Here is a 16054-nt window from a genome sequence, read left to right as displayed (position 1 = left end):
TAAAATTTTGGGCCTGAGAAAAGTCCCTCAGTTGTTTCACCATAATCTCCATCCTGCTTTGGCTAACCCACTGGCTGAGGAAGATAACAGAACCTCCCATGCTAAGCTGGGTCCATGTCAGCCACCATCAGAAAACCAGCAGGCACAAGAACTAGACAAATGCTTGATGCCATATGGCACTGAATTATGAAGTGGCTTCTCATGCAGCAAGAGTTAATTGATATAGCAATGACAATTATAGGTCTATAGAGATTAAATTTAGGGGGCTAGTAGACTCTGAGAGTTATGATTATATTATTCAAAGTTTGCTGCTTATCTGGAAAACTAAATGAGACAGTATAGAGCAGATTATGGGGCTTCCTGGTGGCTCAAGAATCTGCCTGCAATGCAGGAGACCCAGGTTTGATCTCTGTGTCAGGAAGATCCCCTGGAGAAGGGGATGGCAACCCCCTCCAGTATTCTTACATGGAAAATTCCACAGACAGAGGAGCCTGGTGTGCTATAGTTCATGGGGTCGCAGAGTTGGACATGACTGAGTAAGTAACACTTCCACTTTTCACTTTCATAGTAGATTGTATTACTGGTTTCTAATAGTCAATGTTCTTCTTTATGAAAGGGTTATACTTCTTCAGCCCATTGATAATAGACTTGGCCAAATGACTTGTTTTGGCCAGTGAAAAGTGAGCCAAAATGAAGTAGCTGGAATTTTAAAAACCATAGAGTAACCCTCCTGTCACTATTTCCTTCCTGATTTCAGAAGACCAGAATAACCCCAAAAGAGCTGCTCCTTCAGCCTGGTCCCAGATGATAAAGACACAGAGGGAAAGCAGAGCTGAAACTCACGCACCAAAATGCAGAGCCCAGGGACCACAACAGAGACCCAGTGCAGCCAAAATAAATAAATAAAAAACAATATAGCAACAACAAAGATAGTGTCTTGTAATGAACTTAAGAAAAATGGAGAAGACCTAAATTTTTAAAAAAGCTTTAAAACACTAATGAGGTTTTTTTTTTTTAAAAAAAGGAATGAGTAGAACAACAAACTATGTCCCTGGATAGGAAGATTCCACATCATTAAATAGCAGCCCTCTCTAAGTTATTTTATAAACATGATGCAAGTCCCCAAACAAATATCAACAGATAGTCCTTTTCACTGCGGGGTGGAGTTGAAGGTTGGGGATAGAAACAGACAGTTTGATTCTAACATAACTGGATAAACAAGAATAACCAGAGAAAACCTTTAAAAAAAAAAAAAAGGCCAGAATGACGGTGTGCATGCTAAGTCGCTTCAGTTGTGTTTAACTCTTTGCGACCCTATGGATCCAGGGGAGGCACCAGGCCCCCCTGTCTGTGGGATTCTCCCTTCAAGAATACTGGAGTGGGTTGCCATGCCCTCCTCCAGGAGATCTTTCCAACCAAAAGATCAAACCTGCGCCTCTCTTATGCCTCCTGCACTGGCAGGCCAGTTCTTTATCACTAGTGCCACCTGGGAAGCCCTCTTTAATAAATATCAAAATATATTATAATGTCTCAGTAATTAAAGTTGTGTAATATATCGCAGACAAGTAGAAAAAAACAAGTCCAGAAGTAGATCCAAATACATGAGGGTATTTGAGCTTGTGATAAATGAGGCATCTCAAGTCAGTGAAGAAAAAAGCAACAACCAGACAAATATCTTAAAAGATTAAGTTGGAGCTACCATATACCTGGATAAATTCCAAATGTATCAAAGATTTAAATGTAAAAAATGAAAACATAAAAATTACTAGGAAAAAATAGCTGAGTTATTTATAATCTTGGAATGAGTAAGGCCTTCTGGATAAAAAATCCAGAGCTATTAAAAGAAAGACAAACTTGTATACAATGGAAAAAGGAAAGAAAAGTTCTGCAAAATTGTGAGAAAGCATACATTAAGCATAGTCAACGACAAATGACAAACCAAAAAAAAAAAAATACCGTGGTTCATATCACATGGTTTATACCCCTAATCAACACAGAACTCCAACAAATCAATGAAGAAAAAATCCAACAACACAACTGAAAAATAGGCAAAAAAATTAATACCGTTCATAGAAAAAGTATTACTTCATAGAAAAAGTAATAGTTAAACATATGAAAAGCTGCTCAACCTTCTTCCTAGTACGAGAAATATAAATTTAAACTATACCCAAGTATCAGCTACAAGGCAAAAATCCAAAAATTTCATAACTCAAGCTATTGGCAAAGGTGTAGGAAACAGACACTTTTAATACATTCCTGGTTGGAGGGTAAATTAGTGAGATAACTGAAGAGAACAATTTGGCTGTTTCTGTCAAATTCCAAATACATATACACACTGACTTAGAATTATACATCTGAGAATTTACACCTCTAATATATTTACACTTTTTGTGAAATGACTCATGATCAAGCTATTTAATGTAAAATAAGTTTACAATGTCTAAATATTGGAAACTGATTAAATGTCCAGTAATGGGTGACTAGTAAACTAAGGTACCTTCACATGACAGAATACTACACAGCTATAAAAAAGAATTAGGATGATAAAAAGGCTCTCTATAATTCTGGCATAGAAAGATCTCCATTAAGTTTAAAAAGCAAGGTTTAGAATAGTATGTATAGAGTAACACAGAAGAATGAATATATATTTGCTTATAAATGCAAATATGAAGTCTGGAAGGATCTGTAAGAAACAGATAAGAATGAATGCAACTTGGTTAGGGTATGAGAGGAAGAAGCTGGACATCCTCTACTGGAGGACAGAAGGGAGACCTCGGAAAGTATATATTTCATATTTTTAAATTTTTGAAATCTGTGAATATGTTCCATATTCAAAAATTTAAGACAGCATCAAAAACTCCAAACTAGTTTGCCATAGGTAATTTAAAGCTAAAGGGCAGACAGTAGTTTAATCATATCATCTTCAATAAAAGTGACTAGAAAAGGTCAGTTTTCATTCCAATCCCAAAGAAAGGCAAAGCCAAAGAATGCTCAAACTACCGCACCACTGCACTCATCTCACACGCTAGTAAAGTCATGCTCAAAATTCTCCAAGCCAGGCTTCAGCAATATGTGAACCGTGAATTTCCAGATGCTCAAGCTGGTTTTAGAAAAGGCAGAGGAACCAGAGATCAAATTGCCAACATCCGCTGGATCATGGAAAAAGCAAGAGAGTTCCAGAAAAACATCTATTTCTGCTTTATTGACTATGCCAAAGCCTTTGACTGTGTGGATCACAATAAACCGTGGAAAATTCTGAAAGAGATGGGAATACCAGAACACCTGACCTGCCTCTTGAGAAACCTATAAGCAGATCAGGAAGCAACAGTTAGAACTGGACATGGAACAGACTGGTTCCAAATAGGAAAAGGAGTACATCAAGGCTGTATATTGTCACCCTGCTTATTTAACTTCTATGCAGAGGACATCATGAGAAAGGCTGGGCTGGAAGAAGCACAAGCTGGAATCAAGATTGCTGGGAGAAATATCAATAACCTCAGATATGCAGATGACACCACCTTTATGGCAGAAAGTGAAGAGGAACTAAAAAGCCTCTTGAGAGTGAAAGAGGAGAGTGAAAAAGTTGGCTTAAAGCTCAACATTCAGAAAACGAAGATCATGGCATCTGGTCCCATCACTTCATGGGAAATAGATGGGGAAACAGGGGAAACAGTGTCAGACTTTATTTTGGGGGGCTCCAAAATGACTGCAGATGGTGATTGCAGCCATGAAATTAAAAGATGCTTACTCCTTGGAAGAAAAGTTATGACAACCTAGATAGCATATTCAAAAGCAGAGACATTACTTTGCCAACAAGGTCCATCTAGTCAAGGCTATGGTTTTTCCAGTGGTCATGTATGGATGTGAGAGTTGGACTGTGAAGGAAGCTGAGCACCGAAGAATTGATGCTTTTGAACTGTGGTGTTGGAGAATACTCTTGAGAGTCCCTTGGACTGCAAGGAGATCCAACCAGTCCATTCTGAAGGAGATCAGCCCTGGGATTTCTTTGGAAGGAATGATGCTAAAGCTGAAACTCCAGTACTTTGGCCACCTTGTGCGAAGAGCTGAGTCATTGAAAAAGACTCTGATGCTGGGAGGGATTGGGGGCAAGAGGAGAAAGGGACGACAGAGGATGAGATGGCTGGATGGCATCACTGACTCCATGGACGTGAGTCTGGGTGAACTCCAGGAGTTGGTGATGGACAGGGAGGCCTGGCATGCTGCGATTCATGGGGTCGCAAAGAGTCAGACACAACTGAGCGACTGATCTGATCTGATCTGAAGGGACTTGTGCTATCATCAGTAGTCCATGGAGAGCCATCACTCCTTAGTACTAGTCTGATTTGAGGAATATTATCTCATTTCTCCATCTAAAATATCCCCTTTCATCCAAGAAATAAAGCAGCTTATTCAACCACTTCAACTCAACAGTTTCACTAACAGCATTTCTGTTACTATTCTTCTAAGTACTTCTAAAAAGCTGAAAACTTCAATTGAACAGGCTGCTCATTATAACATAAAATGCAATTTATACATTGATTGAAATAGCTTGATGAGGACCTTCATAACCCTTCGCTTTGAAAGAGGAACTTCAGCATGCTAAAGGAAAAGGCCCACTCAAGATGATAATGCAGTGTTCAGAATAGTACTATTAGTTGAATTATTCAGTAATAAGGCATATTTGCTTCATTATACTTGGGCTGCCTGTCATTTTCCAAAACAGCTGTAATAGGATATTGTCATTAAGTTATAGAGCAGCCTTGGAGACAAAATATTGAAGACCTGAGGTTTTCTGCAAGAACTACATCTACACAGACAAAATTAAAGAGAGGGTTGAGGGATAAATAAACCAGGATTGGGCAGTCTGACAGAAAAAACATCACTCTAGGGACCAGCATTCTACTTATACTTTCTCATAAACTAACCCATCATGTAATGTACCTGGGCATCAGTTTCCTGATTTGTATAATGTGGATAATAACAGCCTATCTGCTGTGATAGAGACTCTGCTGTATGCTCTTTAAACCCATTTCCTCTTCCTCTTGGGCACAGGGTTAAAAAGAACATTTCCCAGGTATCCCAGGGACTTGAGTGGGTTTGTATGACTGAGTACTGACCAATGGAATGTAGGTAGCAGTAATACTTTGCTGCCAGGTCTAATCCCCAAAACTTCCTTTGGGATACTCTACCAAACTCTCTCTTCTTTGTTTGCTGGCTAGACTCAAAGGATCCAGTGAGGTAATCTGAAGTCATAAGAAACGGCAGTCTCTAGAACTGCACTGTCCAAAGTGGTAGCACTTGAAATGTGGCTACTCCAAATTGAGATATACTGTAAGTATACAACACATGCTGGATTTTGAAGATTTAGTATAAAAATGTTTAAATAGCTTTTAATAATTTTATAATGATTACATGTTAAAATAATATTTTAGACAAACTGGGTTAAATAAACTAATATTATTAAAATTTATTTTACTGTTTCTTAAATCTGGCTACTAGAAAATTTAAAATCACATACATGATCCACATTTGTGGCTCATATTATTTATTTATTTTGGACAATGCTGCTCCAGATGTAAGGAGCCTTGATCCCTGAATGACTGCAAGACAGCAGAAGTGCTCCACTACAGTGCTGTGCTATCCCCAGTCCAGAACGCTTCTGCAAGGAGGAACTGCAGGGCTCAACCCTTGTTCCTTTGGGAGTCTACCCTATGTCCTCTGTGTGCATACCTGCTCCAGCTCGGCTAAAGGAAAAAGAGATGTGGTCACACCAAGGGTAAAAGGGATGGGGGAAGAGTATCTTAGACAGGATGTGGCAATGACCATCATACATTCAGACTCTGGAAACATCTGGCAAAACAGGTAGAGAAAATGATAAAAGCTGGGGATATAGAGACTTTTCCACACAGGTAGTGATCAGCACTAAAGTACAGAACTCCTCAGTTCTATTTGCCCATCCAAACCTTCACCATTCTAACTAGTACTGGCACCCCACAATGACACCACCATACCAATCCTAGGTAGATACGCTACAGGAAGGAAATTTTAACCACGGGCAGAGCCCCTGGGCATCCCGGATGGTGAGCATGCTCGCCTTCCTATCAGAGGCTTGAGGGAAGCATGCCCGGTGTCACACAGCATATCCACTGTCGCAAGTACAGGAAATAACAACTGGCTGAGTAGGATACTTTCCTCCTTTCCTTCAGACATACTGCAAAATTCATTTTCATATAATAACAACAAAAAATCTTAACAAGTAAATGTTCTGTAGCAATCTGCCAAGTGATTAGGTCATGGGATGGGTCGGGGTGCCTATTTCTCCACAAAGCTCATTCAAGTCTTTTGTAAGCAAGATCATTGCTAAGAATAATCTATTTTTCCCGTTGATAATTCCATGGATGAAGCAGATAAAATATGTTAGCAACTTTTTCTCTCCTTCTTCTTGTCTCTTTTTTCTTGAACATAAAGAACTTTTTATAAGTGGGCCAAACACAAAGGTATTAGAGAGCAGCAAAATCAGAACCTCAGGTATTTTGGACATGTCAATTACAGTTAACCTTTTATAGATAATAGCCTCATACAGATATAGGGTGAACGTGTGGCTCAGAGGGTAAAGAATCCACCTCTAAGGCAAGAGATCTGGGTTCAATCTCTGAGTCGGGAAGCTCCCCAGGAGAAGCGAAGGGCTACTACCCACTCCAGTTCTCTTGCCTGGAGAATTCCATGGACAGAGGAACCTGGCGGGCTATAGTCCATGGAGTCTCAAAGAGTCAGACACGACTGAGCAACTGACACTTTCATATATAGATATACTGCTTCAGTTCATACAAATTCTTACTGAATAGATTTAATTCTTTTATCATGTACATGTAAACTTTCGATAAGTTCTTTTAATAACAGGTATTTTGTATCAATGAGGACTACTCAACTGGAATTGTAGGATTTTTCAAATTAAAAACCATGTAATAAAGGTTTGTCTAGTCTCTTTTCAGTGACTAGTGCTTAAAAAAATTAAACATTTGAAATCCATAATACTCAATGCATTTTAGTTTGATAATAAATATGTGATAATATCAAATAATGAAAAATAATAATAAACACAGAGTAGTGTCTCAAACTTCATGAACTATGTTAGCAGTGATATATTTAATGTTACTACTGCTGTATCAAAATGTCATCTAATTTTATTCTAAGCATCAATATCAATGCTTTGCATTATCTACCACATTCATCTTCTGAACAGGTCACTTTACAATGTAAGCAGATCTGACTGTGTAAGATCAAAATCGAACATCATCTAAAAGCTGAAGCAAGGGGTAACTTCTTAATTGTATACAGAATGACAGCCCTAAATGAGTGAATAAGAATGAAAATTCCTTCTCCCTCCCTCCCTCTCTCTCTCTCTCTCTCTCTCCTTTTGTTGCACTAATATTTTCTCAAGTGTTTTAAACGTTCATATAGTGAAATACAGCTTGCATATATAAAAATTTTATAAATTTTAAATTTTAACCAATAATTGTGAAGTGAATACTTGTGTAATATCATTGTGCTGAAAGAATTGAACATTGCTAACAGCCAAGATGCTCCTCATATATCCTGTCTAGAGGTGATTAAGCCTATTACTTTATGTTAATCACCTCTTGCTTCTCTTTTTTTTTTTTTTTATCATTTTACCTAATTAGTATGGGCACTAAATGGTTTAGTTTTTCCTGTTTCTGACTTCTATATAAATGTAATCATACAGTGCATATTCTCTCGTCTTGGGTTTTCATATCACATTAAGTCTAAAAGATTTTTTCCTATCCTGTGTGTTTTCTATCATGAGAAAGTTTCCAAAAATAGAATACATAATTTACATATAAAGAATAATAATAAAATGAACACTCATGTGCCCATCATCTAGCTTTAGAAATTTCCCTCATTTACAAACTGGGTTTGCCTAACAGTTTCCAAAATGTTTTGACAAGAAAAAGAAAAGGGAGGAAGACATGTAGAATTATTTAACTACCAACTATTATTGACTTGGTAGTTCAGAGCCTCTAAACATCTTTGCCAGTAATATAATCAAAGCAGCCTGACCTTCTGACCCCTGGGTCTTGGGGCTGCCCTGGCCTAGATGGTGACTGAAGCTAATTTATTCCCATGGCCAAACGGCAGATGCTATATACACTGTATGGAAAGAAACAGAGATGTTTGTAAATCCCACCTGGGGCCTGAGCTGCTGTAAGCTTCTTTTCTCTGAACTCCATCCTCAGTATGCAAAAGGCTCTACACACAAAGCAACTGCAGAGCAACTCATTTTGTTGCTCTCATTTCAGTCCTGTTGCTGCACTATAATGGCTCATCCCCAGGTTCTGAAGACGCCTTCTTCCCAGTGGTGCTGTGGAGTGACAGTGCTAGTCTGTGGTGTTTCCTGTGATAGTCACTTCCTTTCGGTAACATCCAGCTTGTGACAGAGCTGAACGGCAGCTCCGATTTCTTCCTGCATCGCCCATGTTGCTGTTAGTCACTCAATTGTGTCTGACTCTGCAGCCCCATGGACTGTAGCCTGCCAGGATCCTCTATCCATGGAATTCTCTAAGCAAGAATCTTGGAGTGAGTAGCCCTTCCCTTCTTCAGGGGGTCTTCCTGACCCAGGTAATGAACTCAGGTCTCCTGCATTTCAGGCAGATTCTTTACCAACTGAGCTACCAGGGAAGTTAAGCAAAGGAAGAGCACTAGTAAAAACCCAGACACAGACAAAAAAGTAATCATTGAAGATATACTGATTATAAGGTAAATGGTTAAAAAAAAATCTCTGGAAGAAGAAAATGGGATATATATTATAAAATAGTTGTTATCTTTTTGGAAATAGGTGAATTAATTTATTCTGAGCTCTTCTATCCTAAGAGATTCTGACACTCCCCTGCCTCCACACTGCTGCATCGCAGTCTAGGTATGCTAGAACCTGCAACAGGTCTCTCTTCCTGACTACACTAGCTTCTTAAGGGGAAGGACCACTGAGTGTCATTCATCCTCAAGTTCACAGTGGCTGACATATGTGGTTGTTGTTCAGTCGCTCAGTCATGTCCAACTCTCTGTGACGCGATGGACTGCAGCACACCGGGCTTCCCTGTCCTTCACTATCTCCTGGAGTGTACTCAAACGCATGTCCATGGTTGGAGAGCATCACCAACTCAATGGACATGAGGCTGACATATGGGAGAGTGTCAGTAAATAACTGGTAAGTTAAAAAAACAAATATTTGCTACCTGAAGCATCAGCTAAAATCTAAGATAAAAGTTTAAAAATAAGTTCCTTTATGGAATTTTCCTTATATAAAGAAGTCAGGCCTTAATATGTTGATATACATGTTAACTTGATTATTGAATAGCTCTAGGGATTCAAACAAATATTCTTTTTTTAAAAAACAAAAAGTATCTATAAAATGTAGACTATTGGTATGACTGGGGAAATGGTTCCGGCACCTAAGTAAGGGGTTATTAGTTGTTATATATTCAGAGCTGATGTTCAAGCAGCACGTATAAGTAAGGCCACACCTGTCGCTTAGAGCTGACATCAGTTCTGATTAGCCAGTGTTCACTTCATGCTACATGTTAAAAATATGAATATTATGCATCATATAGAAAGAAGGCTACTTACTATAAAATGACAATCCTATAACAATGGAGGAGGGATAGCAGTAGAAACACTGCTACTGTAAAAAATGCAACTGTAGAAGGACATCTGAAAGCTGTTAGTGAATTCTACTCATACTTAATAAAATCAATATATTAATAAAGAAATAGTTATACAGTTTATTTTTTCATAAATCCCTAAGGTAGAAACTCCTTAAAAGAGAACAGTCTTTAAAACAAAGCTTTAAAACACCCAGAGAGATGGTGTGAAGCTAGGAAAAATCCCAAGAACACCGCCTATGTGTCTGTCTCGCCCACCAGACTCTGTCTCCGTTATGAGGTACAGCGCCTCTGCTTTTGGGTTTGCATTTGACGCCATCCTCGATGTCCTGTCATCGGCGATTGTCCTATGGCGTTATAGCAACGCGGCCGCTGTACACTCTGCCCATAGGGAGTACATCTTCAGAGTGCGTCTTGAACTTGGAATTGCCAGTGCAAAGTGATAGAAACCCTGCTCAGCCTTCTGCCTGATGACTGTGGGCACTGACTGTGGATGTGGTGGGTGTTTGATACTCAGAGGGAGAGAGTGTGCCTTCAGCCCCGCCACAGAGCAGAGTGCCAATAAGCTTTGCTTTGTGTCACACTTTTTTATTGTGGGGAAAAACATATCGTATTTACCATCTTAAATATTTTAAGTTTACAGTTCAGTGGTGTTAGGTGTATTCGCAGTGTTGTGGGCAGATCTCGCAAATTGAGACTCCATACTGATTACACAGCTTCCTATTACCCCTCCCCCAGAGCTGGGTAACTGCTGTTCTCCTTTTCTCTCTATGAATTTGACGACTCTAGGTAGGTCCCTCACATAAATGAAATGATACAGTTTTTGTCCTTTTGTGACTGGCTTGTTTCACTTAGCATGATGTCCTCAAGGTTTACCCATGTTATAGCATGTATCAGAGTTTCTTTCCTTTTGAAGGCTCTGTAATATTCCATTGTATGCATAGACCATATTTTGTGTATCCTTTCATCAACCAATAGACATGTGGGTTGTTTTCCCCTCAGCCTTAATAAATAATGAACTGTGAGCATGGATGTAAAAAAAAAAAAACAAAAACAAAGCTGCGGGTACTTTCCTAGTGGTCCAACGGTTAAGAATCCACCTGCCGGTGCAGGTTCCAGCACACGTTCGTTGCTGCAGATTAAGCCTATGTGCCTCAACTACTGAAGCCCACACTCTCCAGAGCCCCTGTCGCACGAGGGAAGACACTGCAATGAAGCCTGTGAGCCACCACTAGAGCTTAGCCCTCACTCTCTGTGGGTAGGCAAAGCCCATGTGCAGCAACAAAGACCCAAAGCAACTAAGAGTAAATAAATAAAATTTAAAAAACAAAGCTAGGGTCACTATATTAATATCAGAAAAAGTAAATTTCAGAGCAAAGAATATTACTAAAGATAAAGAGTCATTTCATAATGATAATGGGCTAAGTCCATCAAGGGGATAAAATGATCCTAAATGTCAATGGATCTAATGAGACCATTTCAAAATTCATAAAGCAAAAACTGAAAGGAGTAATTCACAGTTACAACTGGATATTTCAATATCCCTCTCTCAATAATTGATAGAACAAATAGACAAAAAACCAATACTGATACATACATAGAGAAGATTTAAACAACATTAGCAACCAACTTGACCTAACTGATTTTATAAATCTTTCTCAACTAAGAGTAGAATACAATTCTTTTCAAGTGTCCATGGAATGTTTACCAAGATAGATCATAATTATAAAACAAGTCTCAATAAAATTTAAAAGACTCAAGTCTTAAAAATTATGCTCTTTGGCTACAATGAAATTAAATTAGAATACTTAAAAACAATAACAAAAGTACCTCTGAAAAATCCCCCAAATATTTGGGAAATAAGTAATACACTTCTAAATAATTGATGAGTTAAAGAAGAAATCAGAAAGTAAATTAGAAAGCATTTTTAAATTAATAAAAATAAATATACAACCTATAAAAATTCTTATGCTGCAGCTAAAGTAGTACTGAGGAGAAAATTTATAGCATTAAATACCTATACAAGAAATGTATCAAATCAGTGATCTCAGATTGCATCATAGGAAGTCAGAAAAAGAAGAGTACTGAGATAGTACATGTAGAGAAACCCTAAAACTAGAGTATACGTTTGGTCATTGACTAACTACCAAGGGTGAATTTTTTCAAAGATATCCCAAACACTGCTAAATATCAACTCTCAGCCACTGAGGATGTTTGCTCTCAGTCACCAGGTCTGACAAACACCACAGGCAGCACTCAGCAGAAACAGTAAGTCCTTTTAGAAAGACAAAGGAACTAAGAATTCACAAAAGATATAGCACATACATACTAAATGTATTCATAAGAAGTAACCTTGATGATCATGCTTTTAATGAGATGGCTCTCATATTTTGGGAAAATATTTCACTCTTGGTATTATTGTTGGGGATTTAAGGCTAAACTTTCATTAAAATGAGTTAATGTTCAAAAATCACTTAGAATAAGCCACACAAAACTGATATTTTTACAGGCCCAAAGTTATCAAATATTGGCAAATGCATATTGTTCAAGCTAATAATTCCTGAGACTGCAATAGATATAAATGTTAGAAGAGCAATAAGATTTCAGCTTTGCAAGGTTATTAAATAGACATAATGCACAAAAAGCAGGATAATACTCTTTTCAACTATTATTTTTTAGTTTAAGTCTCAGACCTATCTCTAGAAAATCTTTACCCACCAAGGTCATGATTTAATATCCAATATATCCAATAGGTTACCCTCCAAATCCAAAACCACAGAGACATTCTTCAAGGGATACCCAAAAGGTTTTGTGTGATCATATACACATACCTAAATGTTCCTTGATACTGAAAACACGGTTTTTGCTTCTCAGAAATTTATCCAGGTTTATGCAACATTTGTGATCTCAATTTAAGATTCTGATGCACAAAATAGAACCACCTAACCATAGTTTAAATTATAACTTCTTATTCATTTTATATAGAACCTCCTTAAAAGTGATCAGCTGTTGAAGTATGTGTTAAATTATTCCAATTACAGAACCCTGCTTGAACATATGCTTCAGAAATATGTCTGTCATATGATACAAGGTATATGCATAAATCTGAATAAATTCTGGATTATCCCACTCGGGCGGAAGTTCCAAAGCGTCCCTTCCAGCATTTTCATACTTATTTTATGTGCCAGATATTTGGAAGCCAAAATTAAACTTGATACTTTACAATGTGGGTCAACACTGGAGTGAGAAGAGCAAATGCTGCAGCATTTTACATTAGCTGCACTGATACAGGGAACAAACAGAAAGCTGAGATTATTTGGATTAGAGAAGTGTTGATTTTCATCTTAAAGATAAAAACCTAGACCCTCTTAAGGGTTTTAAAATATATTAAAACTACTAACAACATTTTCTCCCGTTGTTTCTCACAAATATAAAACCCTGTCTTTTGGATCTAGAATAAGGGAAATAAAACAAGAAAGAGGAAGGTAAATTTTAAAGAGGCATTTCATCATATGCCAGGCAAACTGAATTTTGTCTAACCTCCATCAGTCTCTGTTAGGTCCCAGCAGTCAAGTGCATGACTTTTCATGTACTTGAGTGAGGAAATGAAGACTTCGATTTGCAAAGTATCAAGGAAGGGAGTGAAATTAAGTACCCATCAATACAGACACGCTGTGTGCAGAAGAGACATTTGAGATCTCTTGTCCAACTCTGGAATTGAACAGTTTTATGACCTCTGTCCAACTTATAGAGAATTCCATGTAAACAACAGCCTACCTGAACTGCGCTGCAAGAAGAGAACCAAAGTACTGCGGGTCCTACCCAGGCTGCGGAAGTCTCATGTCCCTCGGCCGAGCCTCCGCCTCTGTCAGTTACTCCATCACTGACCCACAGGTTCAAAGCAGGGCACTGGAAACCCAGATCTTGTAGCTCAAGTAGATCTGGTCTTTAATCAGCTGTCGCTGGCTAACCAGCTTTACACACCGAGACGATAAAGCACAACACGTAACTTTCTTTCCATACCTGAACACTTAGAGGCTTTTGGGCCTACTGCTTAGAGGCGTGTTGTGAACTGTTAACTATACTACACTTTCAAATCCTCGGTCCCTCAGCTCCCAGACTGCTAACTGGAATTTCAGTCCACATGTGCCCCTCACAATTAGCAGGGTTATTTTAGGCACTGACCTAAGTTCTCAGGGAATGTAAGCTGATGGCGAGGGGGAGTCTAATGTGACAGTTGCTTGGTTACAATAGAAAGCTCATTCGAGAAGCTTATAATCTGTGTGCAGTGCTTCCTCGACACCCCGCTACATGGATTTTTACTTTAGCTGGGGAGAAACACTGAAATTATTCACCTATCTTTTAATACCCACAGAAAGCTTACACCCATCACAAGGAACAATAATTCAACAGAGGGATTGGACAGCTATACAAAACAACTTTAAGTTTTGTCTGGCAGTATTTAGTCACATGGTGTGTCATTTCACAAGAAGTCCTAGCAAAAATAAACTACCCAAAATCTAATCAAGATTACCAATTCCCTTCCAGGCTCTCTTACAGAAAGCTATAAATATAAAATACTCTAAAAATTTTTCATAATTATTAAAGTTAGTTCCCCTCTACAAACTAATACATAGCTACTAGGTTCTACTATTTCTAATAAAGTACTCCACCTACTGGTTAATACGACGGTTTTGCAGACTCTATCTCCAGGGAGATATAAAGCAGAAAAACAGTAGAAGGAAAGTGTGCTATCTCCTTACCAGTGAATTCCTCCATGCAGCACTGAATATTTTGTCTTCCAGAGGCAATATGAGGTAAATTCATAAACGTTTCAACTTCCTCATCAACACCCTTCTCATGGTTTCCACAAAAGTCAGAACTCAAAGAGAGAACCTGAATTCCCAGGAAGGCATGGATATAAATTAAGACACAGGAAGAATTTCCTGAGCTGGAGATTTGCTGAGAACTACTTGTAGAAAGAATTAGTCAAACCTCATTCTGTATGCTCGGCTGTATCCAACTCTTTTGTGACCCCACAGACTGTAGCTGGCCAGGCTCCTCCATGGGATTTCTGAGGCAAGAATACTGGAGTGTGTTGCCATTTCCGCATCCGGGGGATATTCCTAACCCAGGAATCAAACCTGCATCTCTTGTGTCTCCTGCATTAGCAGGCAGATTCTTTACCACTGGGCCACCTGGGAAGCCAAGTCAAACCTCATTCTAAGAGAAGGTTAAATAAAAGGGTTGATAAATCTGTTAGGAATGGTTAGTCATGGGCTCCCTAAAGAGACAGCAACAAAATGGGTTAAGTCTAAAAGCCTCATCTCTTTCCTTGGCGACTGCTCTCTCAAACTTCTTGAAAGTCAGCTCAATGGTCATCTCCTCTGGAAGCCACATGATTCCCCTCAGCTGGCTTAATGCCCCCTCCTCAGTGCTTTTCCAATGGTCTGGTTACCTCCTTCCTAGTTCCCCAAACAGGGCACTCAAGTCGGCAGTTCCTGTATTGCATTCATCTTTGCAGAGCAGGCTTAAATCAGCACTGGGCCCTTAACAGATATCAGTGAATGTTTGCTGAATGAATGAATTGGATGGGGTGTTCTAGAATCACTGAAGCATTCATGGCCTGCTTCTGGGTTCAACAAGCCATTCACTGAGATATTGTTAGTTTAGGGTGACCAGCAGCTCTGAGGTGGCATGATAGATGTCACACAGATTCTTATAAAACTGAATGACTGAAGAAGGAGCAAACAAATGAGTAACTACATGTCAAATCTTTAGTATTAGTAAAAGTGTTCTTAGAGCCCATTCCTGGATTCCAGTCTTAAGCCAGGCCTGCTCTAGTCAGTTACTGCCAGTGATAAATAAGAACCTACTTTCCCAAAGCCAAAGGCTTTTTCACACAGCTCCCTCTCTGAATGCAATTACCCTTTTTCTCCAGCACCCCAGCTCCCACTTCCCACAATCTGAGGTTCTTCCATTTATGATGATGATGAAGAAAGGGAAGCGCAGCAGTCAAAGCCAGTTCATAGCATGGATGAATCACTGGCTATAATGGCTACACTTTAATCTTCAAATTCTTCAAATATCTTTTAAGAATGAGGGAAAAAAGCATATTTTCTATTAGGACTCATGAAAAGTATTTGGACCACTGAATATTTCTTAAAAGTTATTTTTTTTCATCATGGATTTTTATCTAGAACTTGATAGCATAACCTGTGCAATTTTTTTAAGAGAGAGAGAGAGAGATAACCCCAGTTCTGTGGTCAGTTATATCCTGGCAGCAAAAAAAGGAACATGCACTTCACAGAGTCCTATTTTTAATCCTCATTTAAATAGCTGTCAGCTCTTGCGAGCACGAAATAAGAAAGATGACA

General features: G+C 38.7%; 1 protein-coding gene across 4 annotated transcripts in view; it reads right to left on the bottom strand.

Annotated features, from left to right (window-relative positions):
- The window catches only part of AKAP6 (A-kinase anchoring protein 6), a 500589-nt gene that overhangs the window by 312033 nt on the left and 172502 nt on the right, over positions 1-16054 (bottom strand). The window contains exon 1 of one of the 4 annotated variants that reach the window (XM_059879133.1): positions 13455-13806. The exons of the other annotated variants lie outside the window; for them this stretch is intronic. The gene's annotated coding sequence lies outside the window, so the exon portion shown is untranslated. Of the gene's footprint in view, positions 1-13454; positions 13807-16054 lie in introns of those variants that run through there. 4 annotated transcript variants of the gene reach the window in all.

The sequence above is a fragment of the Bos taurus genome, chromosome 21, assembly GCF_002263795.3.
Source record: "Bos taurus isolate L1 Dominette 01449 registration number 42190680 breed Hereford chromosome 21, ARS-UCD2.0, whole genome shotgun sequence".
Lineage (NCBI taxonomy): Eukaryota > Metazoa > Chordata > Mammalia > Artiodactyla > Bovidae > Bos > Bos taurus.
This window is presented reverse-complemented; position numbering and strand designations above follow the sequence as displayed.